Raw genomic sequence first — 20928 nt, forward strand, 5'->3', positions numbered from 1 at the left:
AGGTGTGATGGTCAACTTGAAGTGCATGAAGTAGGAGTAGAACAATGTACCCCGAAGCAGGACCACAATTCGAAAGGAGTGGATGCCACTATTTCTCTTTTTTTCTTAGTTATAGGTCCATGGAAGCATTTCAAGCTAATTACACTACTCCTCCTGGACATGAATTCCCTTTTCAAAGCGAGTCTTTTTGCTGTAGTTTGCATGGTTTAGGATGCTGATCGAGGTTAGCCTTGATTTGGTCATGGGGGCCTCGGTACTGTATGCTAATGCTAAAGACAGTTCACCAGTTTTCTGATTGTTGGGTTCTGTATCAGTGCAGGAATGTCAAATAGTGAATGGCTGTACCTCTGTTGTATCCGTGCTCAATGAACGAAATCGGTTATAAATGAATGTATGTATATTTGTACGCAAAACGAGTTGTTTATTGACTGACCTTCAATTGCAGATTTAGAGGCAGCTTCGATATTCGTTTTACAGCCGTTTTTTTTTCATATGAATCACACGCATGCCATTCAAAGAGCCACTTTAGCGATGAGCAGATTGATCCATGTTTCTTGTGCATCTGAAGGGATGTGAGGGAGCTTCTCTTTCTGAACTGGCATGCCTTAAAAATGGACGACCGTCGCGATACCGTTTGCCAGTCAGTGTTGCTGGATGAAACAAAAGTGGGCAGATTGAAATGTTTGGTCTTTTCGTGAGCACCCCGGGAAATAAATGTCCATAGTCGAGGGTTTTTCCTCCCAAAGCCTACGGCACCAACGGCGACCCCTGCTGGCCGAGAGAGCAAAAGCTTACAGCACCTGGTATTCCCAGGCGGTCTCCCATCCAAGTACTAACCAGGCCCGACCCTGCTTAGCTTCCGAGATCAGACGAGATCGGGCGTGTTCAGGGTGGTGTGGCCGTAAGCGAAAGCAACGGCGCCTGACTCGCTACTTGAAGCTGTGTGTGGCGGGGGCTCCGGGCCCCCCGAGCGGGACTCAAGGATCGTTCGTGTGCAACTCTTTGGAAAGGAGCTGCTTTCCAAATCGCATTGCGTGCCTGGATGTTGGCGACTGTGCTCCCGTGCTCCCGTGCTCCCTTCAGTTGCCTGGCCCTGCTCTTGCCCCGCACTGGAGCAGGACAAATAAACTGCACGGAGGAGCACCAGGCAAGTCTTCACCAGACAAAAACCTCCAGTGCACAGCACACTGCAAACATTTCGGGGCTGTCGCGTGTTTATTTCAGCACATAAAGCGCTCGGCGCCTCCGCCCTCTTGTGGCCTTGCGGCGTCAGAGCAAGAGGCTCCTTCTCGCTGCCCTTCCGCTGTGTTGCAGGGCCCCGCGAGGGAACCCGGAGCGCGCACTTTGTGGGGGGGCGGGGGACCGCGTTCGCGCTCTGCCCCCGGTCTCTTGCGCGAGTACTAAATCTCACGGCCCCAGCCAGCGGCCAGGAGACGAGTACAATTTCGCGGGACAGGGGGGCCTCGTCATTGATCGTTACAGGTGAGACGGGGATCAGGAGGAGACCCCGACTGATGGGTGACACACCGCCGTGACTCCTTCTCGAGAGAGACGCCCTGGGATTTGGAACGGCCAAGGAGGGTCAGGACACCTCGGTTTGACGCCTCCCCCCGAAGGACGGCGCCTGTTTGTGCAGCAGAGTGTCGCCATCAGGAGGCTGGGGCATAAGAGGGCCACACAGCCCGCAGGGTGAGCGCTCCCTACTGGTCCCAGTCACACCTCTTGCAGGAGCAGCAGCAGCCTGAGCTTTCCCGGGGGGGAAGCTCCCGTCCGGGTGCCGGCCAGGCTCACACCTGCTGGGCTGCCGGGGGTGAGCCCAGTCGAGAGTCGCAGGGCGAGACCTAGTCACCGGGGAGAAACGATACAAGTGAAGGATTGCTCGGCTCTCGGCTCTTGAAAAGACCGACAAATGACTCGTTCCCGCCGGAGCTGATTGTACCCGCATGTGTGGTGTCGTCTTCTTCCCCCGCCCCGCTGTGTTTGCTGTATTGTCTCTGAAGCCGGCCCCCCCGAGACGAGACGGGCTGTTCCTGTGCCCCAATTAACACTTTACAGGTGCCATTCCCCGGCATTGTGGCCATTGTCGGTGCTCACACGCGATAAGATAAGGCGGAGGAGAGCGGGGCATGCCCAGCGCCAGACATTCAAGGAGGGGGCAGTGCGAGGTGAGGTGAGGTGAGGTGAGGTGAGGTGCGACACGCCGGAGCCCCGACGCTGCTAACGCGGAGCACTTGTTGGACTGGCATCGAAAGGACGTGTGCGCTCGGAGCGAGCCTTCCCTGCGGCGGAGCGCGGGAACTTTCTCCCCCCCTCCCGCTGCAGGAGTTGTGTGCGCTGCAGCGGTGCCGAGAGAAAAGCACAGAAGGCAGCAGGCTCTGGAGAGCAGGTAAGAGACGGAGGCGAGCAGGCTCGTTTTTTTTGGAAATTGCTGAAAAGGTTTGTTCGGTGTGTGGCAGGCGCACGTCGCGAGCTTGCGTGGCGATCTGCCGGCCTGGTGATATGTAAATGAGGCCGAATTGCATCCCGGGACATGCTGCGGATGCGAAATGGCGACTGCAGATGTGTAGGAAACGACGCGCTCGTTTTCTCGCTTTGCCCTCGCTTTTGAGTGTTAGTGTGGCGTGTGAGTGTGCGAAAGAGTGGGCCCAGCAGGAGGCGGTGGCGTGCGGGGCGAGGAGCTGGCCTAGGCTGCGAGTACTGTGCTGTGAGTGCGGCCCGCTTGCAGGGGCCTGTACAACTCATACTTACCTGGCAGGGGAGATACCTTGATCAAGAAGGAGGTTCACCCAGGGCGAGGCTCGGCCATTGCACTCCGGCTGTGCTGACCCCTGCGAATTCCCCAAATGTGGGAATCTCGACTGCATAATTTCTGGTAGTGGGGGACTGCGTTCGCGCTCTCCCCTGATGTGTTTGGTCCAAGAACAGATGCGGCAGTGCGGGCGGCTTTGCCGTCTGCTGGGGAGCTGTGCTGGGTGCCGATGAAGCGGCTTCAGCGGTGGGGGTTACTACAGAAACGCCCTGGGCTTTTTCGCGAGCACCGCCTGATAACGTTGTCTCCTTTTCAACCCGCTACAGCCATAACGCTATTTGTATAACCACAAAAAACAATCTTGTGCTTATACACGTTAAATGTTCACCTCGTGACAAGGTACTTCAATTGTGATCTTTCAGCTTGTCTGACCCTGGTGGTCTGGCTGACTTTTGCTTTCTCCCGCTCTCTGTCCTGGGACAGTAATCCTTTATTGTTTTTCTCACACTCCATCAGTTTGACTTTGTAGTTCAGTCTGTTGCCCGTGTGTGTGTGTGTACCAGTTTGTAGTGCAATGTAACCTGACTACCTTACGTCCTGCACTCATAATATAATATATATAGAGAGAGAGATAAATACTGTATATCTTAAGAACAAAATCCAACACCAAAAGCTCTTCATGAGTCATTTTACCCCAGCATTGAAACCGAGTTCTTACCAGCATGCAACACATTGCTAATCCAACCAAAAGATCAAGGTGTGATGGTCAACTTGAAGTGCATGAAGTAGGAGTAGAACAATGTACCCCGAAGCAGGACCACAATTCGAAAGGAGTGGATGCCACTATTTCTCTTTTTTTCTTAGTTATAGGTCCATGGAAGCATTTCAAGCTAATTACACTACTCCTCCTGGACATGAATTCCCTTTTCAAAGCGAGTCTTTTTGCTGTAGTTTGCATGGTTTAGGATGCTGATCGAGGTTAGCCTTGATTTGGTCATGGGGGCCTCGGTACTGTATGCTAATGCTAAAGACAGTTCACCAGTTTTCTGATTGTTGGGTTCTGTATCAGTGCAGGAATGTCAAATAGTGAATGGCTGTACCTCTGTTGTATCCGTGCTCAATGAACGAAATCGGTTATAAATGAATGTATGTATATTTGTACGCAAAACGAGTTGTTTATTGACTGACCTTCAATTGCAGATTTAGAGGCAGCTTCGATATTCGTTTTACAGCCGTTTTTTTTTCATATGAATCACACGCATGCCATTCAAAGAGCCACTTTAGCGATGAGCAGATTGATCCATGTTTCTTGTGCATCTGAAGGGATGTGAGGGAGCTTCTCTTTCTGAACTGGCATGCCTTAAAAATGGACGACCGTCGCGATACCGTTTGCCAGTCAGTGTTGCTGGATGAAACAAAAGTGGGCAGATTGAAATGTTTGGTCTTTTCGTGAGCACCCCGGGAAATAAATGTCCATAGTCGAGGGTTTTTCCTCCCAAAGCCTACGGCACCAACGGCGACCCCTGCTGGCCGAGAGAGCAAAAGCTTACAGCACCTGGTATTCCCAGGCGGTCTCCCATCCAAGTACTAACCAGGCCCGACCCTGCTTAGCTTCCGAGATCAGACGAGATCGGGCGTGTTCAGGGTGGTGTGGCCGTAAGCGAAAGCAACGGCGCCTGACTCGCTACTTGAAGCTGTGTGTGGCGGGGGCTCCGGGCCCCCCGAGCGGGACTCAAGGATCGTTCGTGTGCAACTCTTTGGAAAGGAGCTGCTTTCCAAATCGCATTGCGTGCCTGGATGTTGGCGACTGTGCTCCCGTGCTCCCTTCAGTTGCCTGGCCCTGCTCTTGCCCCGCACTGGAGCAGGACAAATAAACTGCACGGAGGAGCACCAGGCAAGTCTTCACCAGACAAAAACCTCCAGTGCACAGCACACTGCAAACATTTCGGGGCTGTCGCGTGTTTATTTCAGCACATAAAGCGCTCGGCGCCTCCGCCCTCTTGTGGCCTTGCGGCGTCAGAGCAAGAGGCTCCTTCTCGCTGCCCTTCCGCTGTGTTGCAGGGCCCCGCGAGGGAACCCGGAGCGCGCACTTTGTGGGGGGGCGGGGGACCGCGTTCGCGCTCTGCCCCCGGTCTCTTGCGCGAGTACTAAATCTCACGGCCCCAGCCAGCGGCCAGGAGACGAGTACAATTTCGCGGGACAGGGGGGCCTCGTCATTGATCGTTACAGGTGAGACGGGGATCAGGAGGAGACCCCGACTGATGGGTGACACACCGCCGTGACTCCTTCTCGAGAGAGACGCCCTGGGATTTGGAACGGCCAAGGAGGGTCAGGACACCTCGGTTTGACGCCTCCCCCCGAAGGACGGCGCCTGTTTGTGCAGCAGAGTGTCGCCATCAGGAGGCTGGGGCATAAGAGGGCCACACAGCCCGCAGGGTGAGCGCTCCCTACTGGTCCCAGTCACACCTCTTGCAGGAGCAGCAGCAGCCTGAGCTTTCCCGGGGGGGAAGCTCCCGTCCGGGTGCCGGCCAGGCTCACACCTGCTGGGCTGCCGGGGGTGAGCCCAGTCGAGAGTCGCAGGGCGAGACCTAGTCACCGGGGAGAAACGATACAAGTGAAGGATTGCTCGGCTCTCGGCTCTTGAAAAGACCGACAAATGACTCGTTCCCGCCGGAGCTGATTGTACCCGCATGTGTGGTGTCGTCTTCTTCCCCCGCCCCGCTGTGTTTGCTGTATTGTCTCTGAAGCCGGCCCCCCCGAGACGAGACGGGCTGTTCCTGTGCCCCAATTAACACTTTACAGGTGCCATTCCCCGGCATTGTGGCCATTGTCGGTGCTCACACGCGATAAGATAAGGCGGAGGAGAGCGGGGCATGCCCAGCGCCAGACATTCAAGGAGGGGGCAGTGCGAGGTGAGGTGAGGTGAGGTGAGGTGCGACGCGACACGCCGGAGCCCCGACGCTGCTAACGCGGAGCACTTGTTGGACTGGCATCGAAAGGACGTGTGCGCTCGGAGCGAGCCTTCCCTGCGGCGGAGCGCGGGAACTTTCTCCCCCCCTCCCGCTGCAGGAGTTGTGTGCGCTGCAGCGGTGCCGAGAGAAAAGCACAGAAGGCAGCAGGCTCTGGAGAGCAGGTAAGAGACGGAGGCGAGCAGGCTCGTTTTTTTTGGAAATTGCTGAAAAGGTTTGTTCGGTGTGTGGCAGGCGCACGTCGCGAGCTTGCGTGGCGATCTGCCGGCCTGGTGATATGTAAATGAGGCCGAATTGCATCCCGGGACATGCTGCGGATGCGAAATGGCGACTGCAGATGTGTAGGAAACGACGCGCTCGTTTTCTCGCTTTGCCCTCGCTTTTGAGTGTTAGTGTGGCGTGTGAGTGTGCGAAAGAGTGGGCCCAGCAGGAGGCGGTGGCGTGCGGGGCGAGGAGCTGGCCTAGGCTGCGAGTACTGTGCTGTGAGTGCGGCCCGCTTGCAGGGGCCTGTACAACTCATACTTACCTGGCAGGGGAGATACCTTGATCAAGAAGGAGGTTCACCCAGGGCGAGGCTCGGCCATTGCACTCCGGCTGTGCTGACCCCTGCGAATTCCCCAAATGTGGGAATCTCGACTGCATAATTTCTGGTAGTGGGGGACTGCGTTCGCGCTCTCCCCTGATGTGTTTGGTCCAAGAACAGATGCGGCAGTGCGGGCGGCTTTGCCGTCTGCTGGGGAGCTGTGCTGGGTGCCGATGAAGCGGCTTCAGCGGTGGGGGTTACTACAGAAACGCCCTGGGCTTTTTCGCGAGCACCGCCTGATAACGTTGTCTCCTTTTCAACCCGCTACAGCCATAACGCTATTTGTATAACCACAAAAAACAATCTTGTGCTTATACACGTTAAATGTTCACCTCGTCACAAGGTACTTCAATTGTGATCTTTCAGCTTGTCTGACCCTGGTGGTCTGGCTGACTTTTGCTTTCTCCCGCTCTCTGTCCTGGGACAGTAATCCTTTATTGTTTTTCTCACACTCCATCAGTTTGACTTTGTAGTTCAGTCTGTTGCCCGTGTGTGTGTGTGTACCAGTTTGTAGTGCAATGTAACCTGACTACCTTACGTCCTGCACTCATAATATAATATATATAGAGAGAGAGATAAATACTGTATATCTTAAGAACAAAATCCAACACCAAAAGCTCTTCATGAGTCATTTTACCCCAGCATTGAAACCGAGTTCTTACCAGCATGCAACACATTGCTAATCCAACCAAAAGATCAAGGTGTGATGGTCAACTTGAAGTGCATGAAGTAGGAGTAGAACAATGTACCCCGAAGCAGGACCACAATTCGAAAGGAGTGGATGCCACTATTTCTCTTTTTTTCTTAGTTATAGGTCCATGGAAGCATTTCAAGCTAATTACACTACTCCTCCTGGACATGAATTCCCTTTTCAAAGCGAGTCTTTTTGCTGTAGTTTGCATGGTTTAGGATGCTGATCGAGGTTAGCCTTGATTTGGTCATGGGGGCCTCGGTACTGTATGCTAATGCTAAAGACAGTTCACCAGTTTTCTGATTGTTGGGTTCTGTATCAGTGCAGGAATGTCAAATAGTGAATGGCTGTACCTCTGTTGTATCCGTGCTCAATGAACGAAATCGGTTATAAATGAATGTATGTATATTTGTACGCAAAACGAGTTGTTTATTGACTGACCTTCAATTGCAGATTTAGAGGCAGCTTCGATATTCGTTTTACAGCCGTTTTTTTTTCATATGAATCACACGCATGCCATTCAAAGAGCCACTTTAGCGATGAGCAGATTGATCCATGTTTCTTGTGCATCTGAAGGGATGTGAGGGAGCTTCTCTTTCTGAACTGGCATGCCTTAAAAATGGACGACCGTCGCGATACCGTTTGCCAGTCAGTGTTGCTGGATGAAACAAAAGTGGGCAGATTGAAATGTTTGGTCTTTTCGTGAGCACCCCGGGAAATAAATGTCCATAGTCGAGGGTTTTTCCTCCCAAAGCCTACGGCACCAACGGCGACCCCTGCTGGCCGAGAGAGCAAAAGCTTACAGCACCTGGTATTCCCAGGCGGTCTCCCATCCAAGTACTAACCAGGCCCGACCCTGCTTAGCTTCCGAGATCAGACGAGATCGGGCGTGTTCAGGGTGGTGTGGCCGTAAGCGAAAGCAACGGCGCCTGACTCGCTACTTGAAGCTGTGTGTGGCGGGGGCTCCGGGCCCCCCGAGCGGGACTCAAGGATCGTTCGTGTGCAACTCTTTGGAAAGGAGCTGCTTTCCAAATCGCATTGCGTGCCTGGATGTTGGCGACTGTGCTCCCGTGCTCCCGTGCTCCCTTCAGTTGCCTGGCCCTGCTCTTGCCCCGCACTGGAGCAGGACAAATAAACTGCACGGAGGAGCACCAGGCAAGTCTTCACCAGACAAAAACCTCCAGTGCACAGCACACTGCAAACATTTCGGGGCTGTCGCGTGTTTATTTCAGCACATAAAGCGCTCGGCGCCTCCGCCCTCTTGTGGCCTTGCGGCGTCAGAGCAAGAGGCTCCTTCTCGCTGCCCTTCCGCTGTGTTGCAGGGCCCCGCGAGGGAACCCGGAGCGCGCACTTTGTGGGGGGGCGGGGGACCGCGTTCGCGCTCTGCCCCCGGTCTCTTGCGCGAGTACTAAATCTCACGGCCCCAGCCAGCGGCCAGGAGACGAGTACAATTTCGCGGGACAGGGGGGCCTCGTCATTGATCGTTACAGGTGAGACGGGGATTAGGAGGAGACCCCGACTGATGGGTGACACACCGCCGTGACTCCTTCTCGAGAGAGACGCCCTGGGATTTGGAACGGCCAAGGAGGGTCAGGACACCTCGGTTTGACGCCTCCCCCCGAAGGACGGCGCCTGTTTGTGCAGCAGAGTGTCGCCATCAGGAGGCTGGGGCATAAGAGGGCCACACAGCCCGCAGGGTGAGCGCTCCCTACTGGTCCCAGTCACACCTCTTGCAGGAGCAGCAGCAGCCTGAGCTTTCCCGGGGGGGAAGCTCCCGTCCGGGTGCCGGCCAGGCTCACACCTGCTGGGCTGCCGGGGGTGAGCCCAGTCGAGAGTCGCAGGGCGAGACCTAGTCACCGGGGAGAAACGATACAAGTGAAGGATTGCTCGGCTCTCGGCTCTTGAAAAGACCGACAAATGACTCGTTCCCGCCGGAGCTGATTGTACCCGCATGTGTGGTGTCGTCTTCTTCCCCCGCCCCGCTGTGTTTGCTGTATTGTCTCTGAAGCCGGCCCCCCCGAGACGAGACGGGCTGTTCCTGTGCCCCAATTAACACTTTACAGGTGCCATTCCCCGGCATTGTGGCCATTGTCGGTGCTCACACGCGATAAGATAAGGCGGAGGAGAGCGGGGCATGCCCAGCGCCAGACATTCAAGGAGGGGGCAGTGCGAGGTGAGGTGAGGTGAGGTGAGGTGAGGTGCGACACGCCGGAGCCCCGACGCTGCTAACGCGGAGCACTTGTTGGACTGGCATCGAAAGGACGTGTGCGCTCGGAGCGAGCCTTCCCTGCGGCGGAGCGCGGGAACTTTCTCCCCCCCTCCCGCTGCAGGAGTTGTGTGCGCTGCAGCGGTGCCGAGAGAAAAGCACAGAAGGCAGCAGGCTCTGGAGAGCAGGTAAGAGACGGAGGCGAGCAGGCTCGTTTTTTTTGGAAATTGCTGAAAAGGTTTGTTCGGTGTGTGGCAGGCGCACGTCGCGAGCTTGCGTGGCGATCTGCCGGCCTGGTGATATGTAAATGAGGCCGAATTGCATCCCGGGACATGCTGCGGATGCGAAATGGCGACTGCAGATGTGTAGGAAACGACGCGCTCGTTTTCTCGCTTTGCCCTCGCTTTTGAGTGTTAGTGTGGCGTGTGAGTGTGCGAAAGAGTGGGCCCAGCAGGAGGCGGTGGCGTGCGGAGCGAGGAGCTGGCCTAGGCTGCGAGTACTGTGCTGTGAGTGCGGCCCGCTTGCAGGGGCCTGTACAACTCATACTTACCTGGCAGGGGAGATACCTTGATCAAGAAGGAGGTTCACCCAGGGCGAGGCTCGGCCATTGCACTCCGGCTGTGCTGACCCCTGCGAATTCCCCAAATGTGGGAATCTCGACTGCATAATTTCTGGTAGTGGGGGACTGCGTTCGCGCTCTCCCCTGATGTGCTTGGTCCAAGAACAGATGCGGCAGTGCGGGCGGCTTTGCCGTCTGCTGGGGAGCTGTGCTGGGTGCCGATGAAGCGGCTTCAGCGGTGGGGGTTACTACAGAAACGCCCTGGGCTTTTTCGCGAGCACCGCCTGATAACGTTGTCTCCTTTTCAACCCGCTACAGCCATAACGCTATTTGTATAACCACAAAAAACAATCTTGTGCTTATACACGTTAAATGTTCACCTCGTCACAAGGTACTTCAATTGTGATCTTTCAGCTTGTCTGACCCTGGTGGTCTGGCTGACTTTTGCTTTCTCCCGCTCTCTGTCCTGGGACAGTAATCCTTTATTGTTTTTCTCACACTCCATCAGTTTGACTTTGTAGTTCAGTCTGTTGCCCGTGTGTGTGTGTGTACCAGTTTGTAGTGCAATGTAACCTGACTACCTTACGTCCTGCACTCATAATATAATATATATAGAGAGAGAGATAAATACTGTATATCTTAAGAACAAAATCCAACACCAAAAGCTCTTCATGAGTCATTTTACCCCAGCATTGAAACCGAGTTCTTACCAGCATGCAACACATTGCTAATCCAACCAAAAGATCAAGGTGTGATGGTCAACTTGAAGTGCATGAAGTAGGAGTAGAACAATGTACCCCGAAGCAGGACCACAATTCGAAAGGAGTGGATGCCACTATTTCTCTTTTTTTCTTAGTTATAGGTCCATGGAAGCATTTCAAGCTAATTACACTACTCCTCCTGGACATGAATTCCCTTTTCAAAGCGAGTCTTTTTGCTGTAGTTTGCATGGTTTAGGATGCTGATCGAGGTTAGCCTTGATTTGGTCATGGGGGCCTCGGTACTGTATGCTAATGCTAAAGACAGTTCACCAGTTTTCTGATTGTTGGGTTCTGTATCAGTGCAGGAATGTCAAATAGTGAATGGCTGTACCTCTGTTGTATCCGTGCTCAATGAACGAAATCGGTTATAAATGAATGTATGTATATTTGTACGCAAAACGAGTTGTTTATTGACTGACCTTCAATTGCAGATTTAGAGGCAGCTTCGATATTCGTTTTACAGCCGTTTTTTTTTCATATGAATCACACGCATGCCATTCAAAGAGCCACTTTAGCGATGAGCAGATTGATCCATGTTTCTTGTGCATCTGAAGGGATGTGAGGGAGCTTCTCTTTCTGAACTGGCATGCCTTAAAAATGGACGACCGTCGCGATACCGTTTGCCAGTCAGTGTTGCTGGATGAAACAAAAGTGGGCAGATTGAAATGTTTGGTCTTTTCGTGAGCACCCCGGGAAATAAATGTCCATAGTCGAGGGTTTTTCCTCCCAAAGCCTACGGCACCAACGGCGACCCCTGCTGGCCGAGAGAGCAAAAGCTTACAGCACCTGGTATTCCCAGGCGGTCTCCCATCCAAGTACTAACCAGGCCCGACCCTGCTTAGCTTCCGAGATCAGACGAGATCGGGCGTGTTCAGGGTGGTGTGGCCGTAAGCGAAAGCAACGGCGCCTGACTCGCTACTTGAAGCTGTGTGTGGCGGGGGCTCCGGGCCCCCCGAGCGGGACTCAAGGATCGTTCGTGTGCAACTCTTTGGAAAGGAGCTGCTTTCCAAATCGCATTGCGTGCCTGGATGTTGGCGACTGTGCTCCCGTGCTCCCGTGCTCCCTTCAGTTGCCTGGCCCTGCTCTTGCCCCGCACTGGAGCAGGACAAATAAACTGCACGGAGGAGCACCAGGCAAGTCTTCACCAGACAAAAACCTCCAGTGCACAGCACACTGCAAACATTTCGGGGCTGTCGCGTGTTTATTTCAGCACATAAAGCGCTCGGCGCCTCCGCCCTCTTGTGGCCTTGCGGCGTCAGAGCAAGAGGCTCCTTCTCGCTGCCCTTCCGCTGTGTTGCAGGGCCCCGCGAGGGAACCCGGAGCGCGCACTTTGTGGGGGGGCGGGGGACCGCGTTCGCGCTCTGCCCCCGGTCTCTTGCGCGAGTACTAAATCTCACGGCCCCAGCCAGCGGCCAGGAGACGAGTACAATTTCGCGGGACAGGGGGGCCTCGTCATTGATCGTTACAGGTGAGACGGGGATCAGGAGGAGACCCCGACTGATGGGTGACACACCGCCGTGACTCCTTCTCGAGAGAGACGCCCTGGGATTTGGAACGGCCAAGGAGGGTCAGGACACCTCGGTTTGACGCCTCCCCCCGAAGGACGGCGCCTGTTTGTGCAGCAGAGTGTCGCCATCAGGAGGCTGGGGCATAAGAGGGCCACACAGCCCGCAGGGTGAGCGCTCCCTACTGGTCCCAGTCACACCTCTTGCAGGAGCAGCAGCAGCCTGAGCTTTCCCGGGGGGGAAGCTCCCGTCCGGGTGCCGGCCAGGCTCACACCTGCTGGGCTGCCGGGGGTGAGCCCAGTCGAGAGTCGCAGGGCGAGACCTAGTCACCGGGGAGAAACGATACAAGTGAAGGATTGCTCGGCTCTCGGCTCTTGAAAAGACCGACAAATGACTCGTTCCCGCCGGAGCTGATTGTACCCGCATGTGTGGTGTCGTCTTCTTCCCCCGCCCCGCTGTGTTTGCTGTATTGTCTCTGAAGCCGGCCCCCCCGAGACGAGACGGGCTGTTCCTGTGCCCCAATTAACACTTTACAGGTGCCATTCCCCGGCATTGTGGCCATTGTCGGTGCTCACACGCGATAAGATAAGGCGGAGGAGAGCGGGGCATGCCCAGCGCCAGACATTCAAGGAGGGGGCAGTGCGAGGTGAGGTGAGGTGAGGTGAGGTGCGACGCGACACGCCGGAGCCCCGACGCTGCTAACGCGGAGCACTTGTTGGACTGGCATCGAAAGGACGTGTGCGCTCGGAGCGAGCCTTCCCTGCGGCGGAGCGCGGGAACTTTCTCCCCCCCTCCCGCTGCAGGAGTTGTGTGCGCTGCAGCGGTGCCGAGAGAAAAGCACAGAAGGCAGCAGGCTCTGGAGAGCAGGTAAGAGACGGAGGCGAGCAGGCTCGTTTTTTTTGGAAATTGCTGAAAAGGTTTGTTCGGTGTGTGGCAGGCGCACGTCGCGAGCTTGCGTGGCGATCTGCCGGCCTGGTGATATGTAAATGAGGCCGAATTGCATCCCGGGACATGCTGCGGATGCGAAATGGCGACTGCAGATGTGTAGGAAACGACGCGCTCGTTTTCTCGCTTTGCCCTCGCTTTTGAGTGTTAGTGTGGCGTGTGAGTGTGCGAAAGAGTGGGCCCAGCAGGAGGCGGTGGCGTGCGGGGCGAGGAGCTGGCCTAGGCTGCGAGTACTGTGCTGTGAGTGCGGCCCGCTTGCAGGGGCCTGTACAACTCATACTTACCTGGCAGGGGAGATACCTTGATCAAGAAGGAGGTTCACCCAGGGCGAGGCTCGGCCATTGCACTCCGGCTGTGCTGACCCCTGCGAATTCCCCAAATGTGGGAATCTCGACTGCATAATTTCTGGTAGTGGGGGACTGCGTTCGCGCTCTCCCCTGATGTGTTTGGTCCAAGAACAGATGCGGCAGTGCGGGCGGCTTTGCCGTCTGCTGGGGAGCTGTGCTGGGTGCCGATGAAGCGGCTTCAGCGGTGGGGGTTACTACAGAAACGCCCTGGGCTTTTTCGCGAGCACCGCCTGATAACGTTGTCTCCTTTTCAACCCGCTACAGCCATAACGCTATTTGTATAACCACAAAAAACAATCTTGTGCTTATACACGTTAAATGTTCACCTCGTCACAAGGTACTTCAATTGTGATCTTTCAGCTTGTCTGACCCTGGTGGTCTGGCTGACTTTTGCTTTCTCCCGCTCTCTGTCCTGGGACAGTAATCCTTTATTGTTTTTCTCACACTCCATCAGTTTGACTTTGTAGTTCAGTCTGTTGCCCGTGTGTGTGTGTGTACCAGTTTGTAGTGCAATGTAACCTGACTACCTTACGTCCTGCACTCATAATATAATATATATAGAGAGAGAGATAAATACTGTATATCTTAAGAACAAAATCCAACACCAAAAGCTCTTCATGAGTCATTTTACCCCAGCATTGAAACCGAGTTCTTACCAGCATGCAACACATTGCTAATCCAACCAAAAGATCAAGGTGTGATGGTCAACTTGAAGTGCATGAAGTAGGAGTAGAACAATGTACCCCGAAGCAGGACCACAATTCGAAAGGAGTGGATGCCACTATTTCTCTTTTTTTCTTAGTTATAGGTCCATGGAAGCATTTCAAGCTAATTACACTACTCCTCCTGGACATGAATTCCCTTTTCAAAGCGAGTCTTTTTGCTGTAGTTTGCATGGTTTAGGATGCTGATCGAGGTTAGCCTTGATTTGGTCATGGGGGCCTCGGTACTGTATGCTAATGCTAAAGACAGTTCACCAGTTTTCTGATTGTTGGGTTCTGTATCAGTGCAGGAATGTCAAATAGTGAATGGCTGTACCTCTGTTGTATCCGTGCTCAATGAACGAAATCGGTTATAAATGAATGTATGTATATTTGTACGCAAAACGAGTTGTTTATTGACTGACCTTCAATTGCAGATTTAGAGGCAGCTTCGATATTCGTTTTACAGCCGTTTTTTTTTCATATGAATCACACGCATGCCATTCAAAGAGCCACTTTAGCGATGAGCAGATTGATCCATGTTTCTTGTGCATCTGAAGGGATGTGAGGGAGCTTCTCTTTCTGAACTGGCATGCCTTAAAAATGGACGACCGTCGCGATACCGTTTGCCAGTCAGTGTTGCTGGATGAAACAAAAGTGGGCAGATTGAAATGTTTGGTCTTTTCGTGAGCACCCCGGGAAATAAATGTCCATAGTCGAGGGTTTTTCCTCCCAAAGCCTACGGCACCAACGGCGACCCCTGCTGGCCGAGAGAGCAAAAGCTTACAGCACCTGGTATTCCCAGGCGGTCTCCCATCCAAGTACTAACCAGGCCCGACCCTGCTTAGCTTCCGAGATCAGACGAGATCGGGCGTGTTCAGGGTGGTGTGGCCGTAAGCGAAAGCAACGGCGCCTGACTCGCTACTTGAAGCTGTGTGTGGCGGGGGCTCCGGGCCCCCCGAGCGGGACTCAAGGATCGTTCGTGTGCAACTCTTTGGAAAGGAGCTGCTTTCCAAATCGCATTGCGTGCCTGGATGTTGGCGACTGTGCTCCCGTGCTCCCGTGCTCCCTTCAGTTGCCTGGCCCTGCTCTTGCCCCGCACTGGAGCAGGACAAATAAACTGCACGGAGGAGCACCAGGCAAGTCTTCACCAGACAAAAACCTCCAGTGCACAGCACACTGCAAACATTTCGGGGCTGTCGCGTGTTTATTTCAGCACATAAAGCGCTCGGCGCCTCCGCCCTCTTGTGGCCTTGCGGCGTCAGAGCAAGAGGCTCCTTCTCGCTGCCCTTCCGCTGTGTTGCAGGGCCCCGCGAGGGAACCCGGAGCGCGCACTTTGTGGGGGGGCGGGGGACCGCGTTCGCGCTCTGCCCCCGGTCTCTTGCGCGAGTACTAAATCTCACGGCCCCAGCCAGCGGCCAGGAGACGAGTACAATTTCGCGGGACAGGGGGGCCTCGTCATTGATCGTTACAGGTGAGACGGGGATCAGGAGGAGACCCCGACTGATGGGTGACACACCGCCGTGACTCCTTCTCGAGAGAGACGCCCTGGGATTTGGAACGGCCAAGGAGGGTCAGGACACCTCGGTTTGACGCCTCCCCCCGAAGGACGGCGCCTGTTTGTGCAGCAGAGTGTCGCCATCAGGAGGCTGGGGCATAAGAGGGCCACACAGCCCGCAGGGTGAGCGCTCCCTACTGGTCCCAGTCACACCTCTTGCAGGAGCAGCAGCAGCCTGAGCTTTCCCGGGGGGGAAGCTCCCGTCCGGGTGCCGGCCAGGCTCACACCTGCTGGGCTGCCGGGGGTGAGCCCAGTCGAGAGTCGCAGGGCGAGACCTAGTCACCGGGGAGAAACGATACAAGTGAAGGATTGCTCGGCTCTCGGCTCTTGAAAAGACCGACAAATGACTCGTTCCCGCCGGAGCTGATTGTACCCGCATGTGTGGTGTCGTCTTCTTCCCCCGCCCCGCTGTGTTTGCTGTATTGTCTCTGAAGCCGGCCCCCCCGAGACGAGACGGGCTGTTCCTGTGCCCCAATTAACACTTTACAGGTGCCATTCCCCGGCATTGTGGCCATTGTCGGTGCTCACACGCGATAAGATAAGGCGGAGGAGAGCGGGGCATGCCCAGCGCCAGACATTCAAGGAGGGGGCAGTGCGAGGTGAGGTGAGGTGAGGTGAGGTGAGGTGCGACACGCCGGAGCCCCGACGCTGCTAACGCGGAGCACTTGTTGGACTGGCATCGAAAGGACGTGTGCGCTCGGAGCGAGCCTTCCCTGCGGCGGAGCGCGGGAACTTTCTCCCCCCCTCCCGCTGCAGGAGTTGTGTGCGCTGCAGCGGTGCCGAGAGAAAAGCACAGAAGGCAGCAGGCTCTGGAGAGCAGGTAAGAGACGGAGGCGAGCAGGCTCGTTTTTTTTGGAAATTGCTGAAAAGGTTTGTTCGGTGTGTGGCAGGCGCACGTCGCGAGCTTGCGTGGCGATCTGCCGGCCTGGTGATATGTAAATGAGGCCGAATTGCATCCCGGGACATGCTGCGGATGCGAAATGGCGACTGCAGATGTGTAGGAAACGACGCGCTCGTTTTCTCGCTTTGCCCTCGCTTTTGAGTGTTAGTGTGGCGTGTGAGTGTGCGAAAGAGTGGGCCCAGCAGGAGGCGGTGGCGTGCGGGGCGAGGAGCTGGCCTAGGCTGCGAGTACTGTGCTGTGAGTGCGGCCCGCTTGCAGGGGCCTGTACAACTCATACTTACCTGGCAGGGGAGATACCTTGATCAAGAAGGAGGTTCACCCAGGGCGAGGCTCGGCCATTGCACTCCGGCTGTGCTGACCCCTGCGAATTCCCCAAATGTGGGAATCTCGACTGCATAATTTCTGGTAGTGGGGGACTGCGTTCGCGCTCTCCCCTGATGTGTTTGGTCCAAGAACAGATGCGGCAGTGCGGGCGGCTTTGCCGTCTGCTGGGGAGCTGTGCTGGGTGCCGATGAAGCGGCTTCAGCGGTGGGGGTTACTACAGAAACGCCCTGGGCTTTTTCGCGAGCACCGCCTGATAACGTTGTCTCCTTTTCAACCCGCTACAGCCATAACGCTATTTGTATAACCACAAAAAACAATCTTGTGCTTATACACGTTAAATGTTCACCTCGTGACAAGGTACTTCAATTGTGATCTTTCAGCTTGTCTGACCCTGGTGGTCTGGCTGACTTTTGCTTTCTCCCGCTCTCTGTCCTGGGACAGTAATCCTTTATTGTTTTTCTCACACTCCATCAGTTTGACTTTGTAGTTCAGTCTGTTGCCCGTGTGTGTGTGTGTACCAGTTTGTAGTGCAATGTAACCTGACTACCTTACGTCCTGCACTCATAATATAATATATATAGAGAGAGAGATAAATACTGTATATCTTAAGAACAAAATCCAACACCAAAAGCTCTTCATGAGTCATTTTACCCCAGCATTGAAACCGAGTTCTTACCAGCATGCAACACATTGCTAATCCAACCAAAAGATCAAGGTGTGATGGTCAACTTGAAGTGCATGAAGTAGGAGTAGAACAATGTACCCCGAAGCAGGACCACAATTCGAAAGGAGTGGATGCCACTATTTCTCTTTTTTTCTTAGTTATAGGTCCATGGAAGCATTTCAAGCTAATTACACTACTCCTCCTGGACATGAATTCCCTTTTCAAAGCGAGTCTTTTTGCTGTAGTTTGCATGGTTTAGGATGCTGATCGAGGTTAGCCTTGATTTGGTCATGGGGGCCTCGGTACTGTATGCTAATGCTAAAGACAGTTCACCAGTTTTCTGATTGTTGGGTTCTGTATCAGTGCAGGAATGTCAAATAGTGAATGGCTGTACCTCTGTTGTATCCGTGCTCAATGAACGAAATCGGTTATAAATGAATGTATGTATATTTGTACGCAAAACGAGTTGTTTATTGACTGACCTTCAATTGCAGATTTAGAGGCAGCTTCGATATTCGTTTTACAGCCGTTTTTTTTTCATATGAATCACACGCATGCCATTCAAAGAGCCACTTTAGCGATGAGCAGATTGATCCATGTTTCTTGTGCATCTGAAGGGATGTGAGGGAGCTTCTCTTTCTGAACTGGCATGCCTTAAAAATGGACGACCGTCGCGATACCGTTTGCCAGTCAGTGTTGCTGGATGAAACAAAAGTGGGCAGATTGAAATGTTTGGTCTTTTCGTGAGCACCCCGGGAAATAAATGTCCATAGTCGAGGGTTTTTCCTCCCAAAGCCTACGGCACCAACGGCGACCCCTGCTGGCCGAGAGAGCAAAAGCTTACAGCACCTGGTATTCCCAGGCGGTCTCCCATCCAAGTACTAACCAGGCCCGACCCTGCTTAGCTTCCGAGATCAGACGAGATCGGGCGTGTTCAGGGTGGTGTGGCCGTAAGCGAAAGCAACGGCGCCTGACTCGCTACTTGAAGCTGTGTGTGGCGGGGGCTCCGGGCCCCCCGAGCGGGACTCAAGGATCGTTCGTGTGCAACTCTTTGGAAAGGAGCTGCTTTCCAAATCGCATTGCGTGCCTGGATGTTGGCGACTGTGCTCCCGTGCTCCCGTGCTCCCTTCAGTTGCCTGGCCCTGCTCTTGCCCCGCACTGGAGCAGGACAAATAAACTGCACGGAGGAGCACCAGGCAAGTCTTCACCAGACAAAAACCTCCAGTGCACAGCACACTGCAAACATTTCGGGGCTGTCGCGTGTTTATTTCAGCACATAAAGCGCTCGGCGCCTCCGCCCTCTTGTGGCCTTGCGGCGTCAGAGCAAGAGGCTCCTTCTCGCTGCCCTTCCGCTGTGTTGCAGGGCCCCGCGAGGGAACCCGGAGCGCGCACTTTGTGGGGGGGCGGGGGACCGCGTTCGCGCTCTGCCCCCGGTCTCTTGCGCGAGTACTAAATCTCACGGCCCCAGCCAGCGGCCAGGAGACGAGTACAATTTCGCGGGACAGGGGGGCCTCGTCATTGATCGTTACAGGTGAGACGGGGATCAGGAGGAGACCCCGACTGATGGGTGACACACCGCCGTGACTCCTTCTCGAGAGAGACGCCCTGGGATTTGGAACGGCCAAGGAGGGTCAGGACACCTCGGTTTGACGCCTCCCCCCGAAGGACGGCGCCTGTTTGTGCAGCAGAGTGTCGCCATCAGGAGGCTGGGGCATAAGAGGGCCACACAGCCCGCAGGGTGAGCGCTCCCTACTGGTCCCAGTCACACCTCTTGCAGGAGCAGCAGCAGCCTGAGCTTTCCCGGGGGGGAAGCTCCCGTCCGGGTGCCGGCCAGGCTCACACCTGCTGGGCTGCCGGGGGTGAGCCCAGTCGAGAGTCGCAGGGCGAGACCTAGTCACCGGGGAGAAACGATACAAGTGAAGGATTGCTCGGCTCTCGGCTCTTGAAAAGACCGACAAATGACTCGTTCCCGCCGGAGCTGATTGTACCCGCATGTGTGGTGTCGTCTTCTTCCCCCGCCCCGCTGTGTTTGCTGTATTGTCTCTGAAGCCGGCCCCCCCGAGACGAGACGGGCTGTTCCTGTGCCCCAATTAACACTTTACAGGTGCCATTCCCCGGCATTGTGGCCATTGTCGGTGCTCACACGCGATAAGATAAGGCGGAGGAGAGCGGGGCATGCCCAGCGCCAGACATTCAAGGAGGGGGCAGTGCGAGGTGAGGTGAGGTGAGGTGAGGTGCGACGCGACACGCCGGAGCCCCGACGCTGCTAACGCGGAGCACTTGTTGGACTGGCATCGAAAGGACGTGTGCGCTCGGAGCGAGCCTTCCCTGCGGCGGAGCGCGGGAACTTTCTCCCCCCCTCCCGCTGCAGGAGTTGTGTGCGCTGCAGCGGTGCCGAGAGAAAAGCACAGAAGGCAGCAGGCTCTGGAGAGCAGGTAAGAGACGGAGGCGAGCAGGCTCGTTTTTTTTGGAAATTGCTGAAAAGGTTTGTTCGGTGTGTGGCAGGCGCACGTCGCGAGCTTGCGTGGCGATCTGCCGGCCTGGTGATATGTAAATGAGGCCGAATTGCATCCCGGGACATGCTGCGGATGCGAAATGGCGACTGCAGATGTGTAGGAAACGACGCGCTCGTTTTCTCGCTTTGCCCTCGCTTTTGAGTGTTAGTGTGGCGTGTGAGTGTGCGAAAGAGTGGGCCCAGCAGGAGGCGGTGGCGTGCGGGGCGAGGAGCTGGCCTAGGCTGCGAGTACTGTGCTGTGAGTGCGGCCCGCTTGCAGGGGCCTGTACAACTCATACTTACCTGGCAGGGGAGATACCTTGATCAAGAAGGAGGTTCACCCAGGGCGAGGCTCGGCCATTGCACTCCGGCTGTGCTGACCCCTGCGAATTCCCCAAATGTGGGAATCTCGACTGCATAATTTCTGGTAGTGGGGGACTGCGTTCGCGCTCTCTCCTGATGTGTTTGGTCCAAGAACAGATGCGGCAGTGCGGGCGGCTTTGCCGTCTGCTGGGGAGCTGTGCTGGGTGCCGATGAAGCGGCTTCAGCGGTGGGGGTTACTACAGAAACGCCCTGGGCTTTTTCGCGAGCACCGCCTGATAACGTTGTCTCCTTTTCAACCCGCTACAGCCATAACGCTATTTGTATAACCACAAAAAACAATCTTGTGCTTATACACGTTAAATGTTCACCTCGTCACAAGGTACTTCAATTGTGATCTTTCAGCTTGTCTGACCCTGGTGGTCTGGCTGACTTTTGCTTTCTCCCGCTCTCTGTCCTGGGACAGTAATCCTTTATTGTTTTTCTCACACTCCATCAGTTTGACTTTGTAGTTCAGTCTGTTGCCCGTGTGTGTGTGTGTACCAGTTTGTAGTGCAATGTAACCTGACTACCTTACGTCCTGCACTCATAATATAATATATATAGAGAGAGAGATAAATACTGTATATCTTAAGAACAAAATCCAACAC

At 54.9% G+C, this 20928-nt stretch overlaps 12 non-coding genes across 12 annotated transcripts; 6 read left to right on the forward strand and 6 right to left on the reverse strand.

Moving 5' to 3' along the window:
- Nucleotides 1–788: 788 nt before the first annotated feature.
- LOC148678873 (5S ribosomal RNA) lies at nucleotides 789–907 on the reverse strand. The gene has a single exon (XR_015940582.1). It is a non-coding gene; the product is annotated as a 5S ribosomal RNA (ribosomal RNA).
- Nucleotides 908–2740: 1833 nt separating this feature from the next.
- On the forward strand, nucleotides 2741–2904 carry LOC148678874 (U1 spliceosomal RNA). Its single transcript, XR_015940794.1, has one exon. It is a non-coding gene; the product is annotated as a U1 spliceosomal RNA (small nuclear RNA).
- A 1388-nt stretch (nucleotides 2905–4292) lies between these two features.
- LOC148678875 (5S ribosomal RNA) lies at nucleotides 4293–4411 on the reverse strand. The gene has a single exon (XR_015940593.1). It is a non-coding gene; the product is annotated as a 5S ribosomal RNA (ribosomal RNA).
- Nucleotides 4412–6236: 1825 nt separating this feature from the next.
- On the forward strand, nucleotides 6237–6400 carry LOC148678876 (U1 spliceosomal RNA). Its single transcript, XR_015940798.1, has one exon. It is a non-coding gene; the product is annotated as a U1 spliceosomal RNA (small nuclear RNA).
- Nucleotides 6401–7788: 1388 nt separating this feature from the next.
- LOC148678877 (5S ribosomal RNA) lies at nucleotides 7789–7907 on the reverse strand. The gene has a single exon (XR_015940602.1). It is a non-coding gene; the product is annotated as a 5S ribosomal RNA (ribosomal RNA).
- A 1833-nt stretch (nucleotides 7908–9740) lies between these two features.
- Nucleotides 9741–9904, forward strand: LOC148678878 (U1 spliceosomal RNA). The gene has a single exon (XR_015940801.1). It is a non-coding gene; the product is annotated as a U1 spliceosomal RNA (small nuclear RNA).
- A 1388-nt stretch (nucleotides 9905–11292) lies between these two features.
- On the reverse strand, nucleotides 11293–11411 carry LOC148678879 (5S ribosomal RNA). Its single transcript, XR_015940612.1, has one exon. It is a non-coding gene; the product is annotated as a 5S ribosomal RNA (ribosomal RNA).
- A 1833-nt stretch (nucleotides 11412–13244) lies between these two features.
- LOC148678880 (U1 spliceosomal RNA) lies at nucleotides 13245–13408 on the forward strand. The gene has a single exon (XR_015940803.1). It is a non-coding gene; the product is annotated as a U1 spliceosomal RNA (small nuclear RNA).
- A 1388-nt stretch (nucleotides 13409–14796) lies between these two features.
- LOC148678881 (5S ribosomal RNA) lies at nucleotides 14797–14915 on the reverse strand. The gene has a single exon (XR_015940634.1). It is a non-coding gene; the product is annotated as a 5S ribosomal RNA (ribosomal RNA).
- Nucleotides 14916–16748: 1833 nt separating this feature from the next.
- Nucleotides 16749–16912, forward strand: LOC148678882 (U1 spliceosomal RNA). Its single transcript, XR_015940806.1, has one exon. It is a non-coding gene; the product is annotated as a U1 spliceosomal RNA (small nuclear RNA).
- Nucleotides 16913–18300: 1388 nt separating this feature from the next.
- Nucleotides 18301–18419, reverse strand: LOC148678883 (5S ribosomal RNA). Its single transcript, XR_015940645.1, has one exon. It is a non-coding gene; the product is annotated as a 5S ribosomal RNA (ribosomal RNA).
- Nucleotides 18420–20252: 1833 nt separating this feature from the next.
- LOC148678884 (U1 spliceosomal RNA) lies at nucleotides 20253–20416 on the forward strand. The gene has a single exon (XR_015940200.1). It is a non-coding gene; the product is annotated as a U1 spliceosomal RNA (small nuclear RNA).
- Nucleotides 20417–20928: the final 512 nt, after the last annotated feature.

Source organism: Lepisosteus platostomus, chromosome 1, assembly GCF_059453375.1.
Source record: "Lepisosteus platostomus isolate fLepPlt1 chromosome 1, fLepPlt1.hap1, whole genome shotgun sequence".
In the NCBI taxonomy this organism is placed as follows: Eukaryota; Metazoa; Chordata; class Actinopteri; order Semionotiformes; family Lepisosteidae; genus Lepisosteus; species Lepisosteus platostomus.